This window comes from Labrus bergylta, chromosome 10 (genome assembly GCF_963930695.1).
Source record: "Labrus bergylta chromosome 10, fLabBer1.1, whole genome shotgun sequence".
NCBI classification, from domain to species: Eukaryota; Metazoa; Chordata; class Actinopteri; order Labriformes; family Labridae; genus Labrus; species Labrus bergylta.
This window is the reverse complement of record NC_089204.1, coordinates 24162528-24169826: the sequence shown is the minus strand read 5'-3', so window position 1 is coordinate 24169826 and position 7299 is coordinate 24162528.

Genomic DNA, 7299 nt, shown 5'->3' with positions numbered 1-7299 from the left:
CTATGTCTGGAAAGGAAATTTACTCTTAACAAAAGTCTGATTTGATCATAGCTGACATGTCCACCCAGAAAGAAAACAGCGGGGCTGTGAAGTGGTCACTGGCTGGGATGAAATAGCTGCTGGGCAAACAGGAAGGGAACACTTGAAAGCAGAGCACCTGGGTTCACCGAGTGTACTAACACACATTCAGCATCCTTTCATGCAATCTCAGCACACTGTTTGTATAAACTCATAAAGCAAGCAAGTACAGAAGACTTCAAAGGTTATCTACGACTTAAAAACTTTCCTTTTTGTTTGGAATAAAGTTAAACCAAACCAGGGACTATAAAATACCGATGTAACTAAGGTGTTGCACAGGAGTTCAGCTTTTGCCGATTTTCACCTCTTGTCCTGAGCTGGTTCTTTACACACACAGTGTGATTAAATATTCATCTTTCAGTGTCAAAATACAAGTAACACTACAGGCAATAACTGATTTAAAATACAATAAATAAACCCTAATACATCAGATAACAGTACACATATTTCAAACACCATTACTAAATATTTTGAATTACAATAAAAAATGTGCAACTCTTGTTTGTTTATACCCTTAACATTTATTGTGAATGATTTTATATTAAGGATTAATTTGATGTCAGCTGGTGATGTTTGAAATAGTTTCGAGCCCTTCGTTGGGAGAGTTTTAAAAAGCTGTAAAGTTCGATCTTTGACTTAAGTTCAGGGGTTGATTTCATTATATTTAATACTAATCATCGCCTCGCACGTACTGAAAAGATACAACCTACTTACCTATTTTTTTTAAAGGTTGTTATCTTTTATCTTTAGGATATAGATAGGACAGCTGAATAGAGACAGGAAATGTTGGGAGGAGAGAGTGGGAGATAACATGTAGTGGATTTGTGGATCACAAATGGTTGTCCACATGGGGCCCGTAGAAACTGTTTATGTCAAATCTGTTGAGCCTGTTAACCAGAAAAAAAGAATATAGAAATAAATCTGCTTGCTCCTGGTGCCGTATCACTCGTTCTATGAAAAATGTAGTCACCACTTTGGAAAGAGCCAAAAAGACACAAAGTGTCAAGGATCTGCTCTAAAGGCGGCCCTATCTTGCGTTAAACCTCGAACAGGAGAGAGAAGCGATGTAAGGGGAAAAAAAAAAAGCTAAGGAAATATGCCCAAACTCCATCCATAAACACTCAGCAATGCAGCTCTCATTTTATCCTTACAGGCCCACTTCCTGTTTGCAGCACGTGTTTTTTTTTCGAGAGGCCCCCTTTGCCACCCCACCCTGACCCGATGGGGACCACAGACAGCTCCACAATGGAGACTGTGTGCGCTGTCTGAATGACAGACCTGTCCATACAAGCTACAAGTGCACTCCCTCCACCCCACCAACCCCCCCACCCCCCCCTGTCACACAAACACACATACAAACAAATGGACTGCATACCGTCATCTCTTTTGGAATCAGTGTTCCATGGTTCATAAGGCAGACAGACACAGCGAGGGATTTTTCTGATCAAACGTCAGATTATTGAGCAGGAATGTCTGCCTTTTATTGCATCCCCTTATCAGGGCAAAGAGCTGCTACTGCATCACCTTAGAAGCTGATGAGAAGTCTCATTAGTGTTTCCTTTGGTAACTGATCACCTGTTGTCATTATTTAGTATGTGTTCTGTATGTGATTGTGTTTCAGTGGCTCACAAGAGGGCCAAACTCATCACCTGGGATTGTTAATGTTTACTGATAAGGAGACGCTCTCCTGAATAATGACCACATTTGCATAATTGTCCCATTCTGTTTAGTAAAGAACACATTATGAGACACGTTCAATTTCCATGTCTGGCCCATCCAGAGACTAAATGAATAGGCAGTGAGGTATAATGCCTAAGAGGAGCATGGAGAGTGCCTGCAAATTAGCACAATGCCTTTTCTTAGGTGCTTGTACATTTTAATCTGCTTCTTTATGTGCTTGTTTGACTATTTCGTATAGCTGAATGTGTCTAATGTGTGTGCAAGAGCTTGTGCACGTACCCATATACCCCCCATATACCCCCCCAGCCCCCCCCCCAGCCCTCTCCTCTGTACGACGAGATTTATTGCAAAACAGCCCTGTGAGAGAGTACACATGCTCTGCCCAGTCTCCGTACTGCACCCTGACAATTACTGCTATATATACCACTCCAAATGAGAGCCATGAACCGGCGTGATTATAGGGTGGAGCAGAGGCAAAAAGGGAGAGGGGGGAACGAACGAGTGGGGCAAGTCAAGAGAGAGAGAGAGAGAGACAGAGAGAGGAGAAAGGGAGGAGAAGGGAGACCTGCAATACAAGTGGAAGTGACTGAAGTTTTGTGAATTGTGTTTCGTATTTCTCATAAATCACAGTGTGTATGACAAGCTATGTTTTAGTCTTTAAAGCTTCCTTTCATAAGATTAAAAAGAGGAGAAGCATGCTGGGAATGGGAAGCATTTCCAGGACTGTTGTTTATGGTAAAAAAAAAAAAAAAGGCAAGATGGTGACTTCCCCCCCAATGGCTGCATAGATCTCAATGAATTACACAGCAGAGTTTTAAATGCAGGGAAACTATACTATATAGCAGAGGCTATAACAACATTTGGTAAAGAGGTGCTGCCATCTTCTGGAACCAAAGAGCACTTCCTCACTAAAATATTAAGATATGAATTGAATGGAAATTCAGCCAGAAAAAAAAAAAAGGCCAATATATGATATATAAAATCTATAGTCTCAAAGAAGCAATAAGTATCCACTGAAATCTGAGTGTAAATAAACCTTCATAAGTATCAGACCTACTAGTTTTAAATACATTTTAATTTGCCATATAGACATTTTTTAAGAGTGTTGGGGGTAACATCACACTGGCTCTGCACATAGCAATGCTAAATGTGACAATCAGTGCAGCACTAAATGATTTGTTACTATCCATGTTATAGTTAACAGTTAGCTTTTGTCGTTAGATGAGATTACTCTCTCTGTTCTGAAAGCTATACGCCATGCTGACTGGCTAATGCCTGATACACAGTAAAAGTTTTCAAAATCTTAAAAGATTTTTAAAGTGTGAGAGACCCCAAACGATGTTTATGTTGGCTAGCAATGTACCAGTTCCTATATATCATATAACACTATCAAACCATAATGTTAATGGTTGAAAGCTAACCTTAACTTTTGACAGTGGCGAACAGTTTATCAAATGAGTTTTTTTCCAACTTGAAATGTACTGTATAAATGCTACTCTCAATGTATTTCAGATTTAGAGTGAAATTCTGATAAAGTTTGAATGCTTGCTTATTTTTTTCAAGATACGATCCGTATAATATTACTGTTGGTCTGTTGTCATGTCTTGGATAGGTCGACAGTTCAGGCATAAAAAGTGCAAATTCAAACACAGAGGGAGAGGGATTTTAGGACGCCTGACAAGAAAAAGACATAAAAAGATGAGAATTATGTTTGACACAAACATCTTGGTAGGTGAAGAAGCTTCCAAAGGCTATAAAGAGTCAGACACTATATCTCCCCTCCATCCATCTCTCATTTTCCCAGTGGCTGTCGAACATCGAGCTCATCACTTCAGCTGAGTGACAGCCTGCTGTCAGTCACAGGGCTGCCCTGACTGTACCATCACCTCCGCCCGGCTGTCTGACAACATCCGCCTGCCCTTAAAAGCAGCATTCAAGTAAAGATTAATGACACAGGAACTGATGTCACAGCAAAAATCCCCACATATGATGTATTGAATGGTTGGGTGTAATAGATGCAGGTACATGCAGAGCTCAGGCCCCAGCGATGAGCCATTTACTAAATAGATCAGTCTACCTCATGGGGTCATGAGACCTGGGGGAAAGTGGTGAACCTGGAAGTGTTGAGTAGTGAAATAGCTGTTCTTTAATCCTCCCTCCATGAGCAGAAACCATCCCTGTGGGGGGAAAAGCAGCAGGATCACATTACCCATGGACCAGTTTTCATCGTACAGAAACCTACGCTCCGCCTCACTCCAGCGGCTCGCATAATTGGAAGCATCTTGGCATGAAGATAGAGTCAAGGTGGCATATCAATGGGCGCGTACTCCAAGGGCATGCAGATAAGAAAAGTATGCCTCTCTTTACAGGTCCTGTCCATAATGGGGTCACTGGCCCTCCCCAAAAGAGACAGCAAAGCGTGTGTTGACTCACATACAAATAGCTACGGCTGATCAGTGGTGCGGATCACTCGGGATACAGTTTGCTCTCGGTGTCGCTCATCCCTAACACAGACAAGAAAATGTTTTGCTACCAAGTCAAGTCCCATCACATATGCATGTGTAGCAGCAGAACATTTCTGCAGCTCAGGATAAAAAAAAAAAAAAAAGTAGTAAGTAGATGCAACATGACTTATGAATACAATTACTCACGGTAACTTTGCATATTCTTATGCTGCATTTAACTTGTCTTTAAAAAGTGATTCTGTAACGACCCTGTACCTTCATGTGGGGTGCAGTAAAACACAGTATGTGCCCTTTAAGAACGCTTGTGCATAATTTTCTAGAATGTCACTTATATATATATATATATACACTAATATGGTTCTAATAAAATGGCTACTTCCTTTTCCTCTTGCCTTTATTTTCTTCCTGGCTTAGCACCTCTACTGTATATTCACACTGCTTCCTGTCCTGCAACAGTATCCTCTCTGCTCTCTGCCTCTCCAGAGTGTGACTTCTCCACCTCTGCACAAATAAAACTGTGTGCCAAGCTGCATTAACCCTGCATTCTTATCGCCTTTCTGACTTGAGACATTTTATGAGTGGGAGCTGTCAGCCCCCTCAGACTCCAACAACAAGAGAGGGCACGCTTTATGCACTGCTGCATCACCAGTAACTCTGTTTACGCCTATAACATTATCATTTAACTGCATGTACGCTAAGAAAGGTCACATTTTGGACTTCAATGCATCACATCTCATTGTATGACATATTTACTATGTAGCTTTACAGATGTTCCTGACATGGAGGCAGGTTGTGCAAAGTTGTGGTGAATAAATAAACAGATCTTTGTGTACACATGTATGAGGCAGAGGACTTCCAGAAGCCTCTGCTGCTGGTCTAAACCAGCTCTCTGGACTCTCTTAAAGTCTCTGCCCACAGTCACGCTGACCACACTGGCCCTTACTGTCTCTGAAAAAGGCGTTTATGCTTACCGATGAGAAAATGACTCAACAAACTGCCGGGAATGTATTCATAATTCCACAAATATCTTACAAAAAGTGTAAAATAATATCGAAGCAACTATTTTTAAAACAGTTGCATGTTGTACATTGGTCAACATTCTCCACCAGCACAAATTGCATTACATGCTCCCAAGTTTATAATCTCCCTGTTTGGTGTTCTGCTTTTCAGTATGCATCTGGTGTCGCATGAATCAGCTTGTTGGCTTACACTCACTACAGCATTAGTATATGCAAAACCTCAAAATCATGTTGTGGCTTTGGCCCCTCGTGGTTTGTATAGCAGTGACTTAATTCTGCTCCACTAATCACAATAATTATAGATATTACAGTAGCCATGGTAATTACTGTAGTGCACTGGCTCCTATCCTTTAATGGATGCTTAAACAAACAGATTTCAGCTTAACTTTTGGAAGAAAACTAATTTATGGCCTCTGAGGGGAGATCAATCAGGTGACGGGGGTCGGGGTTGGGAGGGTGAAATAGGGTGGGGTTCAGTAATTAATACAGAGTGCAGTAAGAGATGGAACCTGGCTCATCCTTTTTTTTTTTTTCAAATCTGCGTCCCTTTCATCCCTACATCCCTCCTTCTCTCTGTGCCTTTGCCACATTATTTATCTGCGCTGTCACACCATTGTTGTGATTATGGATGTCATGCAGCCGTAAAGCGCTCCACGATCAATAGGCCTGAAATTAAACCAAAAAATGAATTTCCGCAGTGTCGACCACATGCACTCCTGAACAGGAATTACCTTGCAGTATAACTGCTGATTATCCCACTGAGGCGACAGCTGCAGAGACACAGGAGGAAGGAAAGTGCCTCACTGAGGTTGGCAGCAAAAACAGCGTTGTTTTTTTTACATCACAAATCACTTGTCAACTATCTCGCAATTTTTACTGGCAAACATTAAGTTTACTTCAACAAACGAGAAAACTCTCATATTAAGCTGACCTCATATACTGTAGGTAGAAACAGATCTTAACACTAACAGACATTTGTTGTAAGTGCTTGTGGTTAAAATGCCATACTACAGCTTCACAGGCTGGGAGATTTTCTGAAGCATTAGGAATAAATGTCCAGTAACAGGTCAGAGTTACTCATAATGACACGGGCAAATTAAGGAGATGATGTAGTCATTTCCCCCAAGGCTGAGATCAATAAACTATTTTGGGAATGATGAGATGAATAAGTGTTCATTCCTACCATCATGAGGTCATTTGGAGAAGCCTGTAGACTGGGAGATTTTGCCTGGAAATCAGCTTTATCACTTCAACAATCTTTTATGAAAAGATACAAACACAATGTGAAATCCGCAGGTCCCTTTGCTGCCACTGTGGCCCCTTTGCTGCCACTGTGGCCCCTTTGCTGCCACTGTGGCCCCTTTGCTGCCACTGTGGCCCCTTTGCTGCCACTGTGGCCCCTTTGCTGCCACTGTGGCCCCTTTGCTGCCACTGTGGCCCCTTTGCTGCCACTGTGGCCCCTTTGCTGCCACTGTGGCCCCTTTGCTGCCACTGTGGCCCCTTTGCTGCCACTGTGGCCCCTTTTTAATCCCAAGGGTTGAGAAATTAAGCATATGCAAAAGGCAAATAAACTGCAGTTCCTCGAGTGGCCACTTGAGGCTGGCTCCAAAAGTGAGTCAATCCCCATAAAGCCCCCATATCAAAATGACCAACTCTCCAGCTGAATTTAACGTGTTTAAAACCTGATTTAAAAAAACGAACAAAACATTTTTGTCTCTTAATTTAGTTTCTCTTTTCACGAAAATGCCAAATGAGAGGAGATATTTTTTTTTTTATATCTTTCACAATTAATTACATCAAGGCTTAAAGTTATAATAAACTTGAGGTATTTAGAGATGTAGTTGGTTTGAGTAACCGTTGGTTGTCTCAGCTGTGTGACTCGCTGTCTCTGCCACTATACCAGTCACTGAACTCGGCATCTTGGCCATGTTTGTTGTTTCACAAATAACATTCAAATCATATGGCTTTATAATTGTACTGTTATGTTGGCACTAGTTAGCAGGTTTCTGCTTCTACATTTAAAATGTTTTAGATTTTTTTTCAATCGTTGATTATTC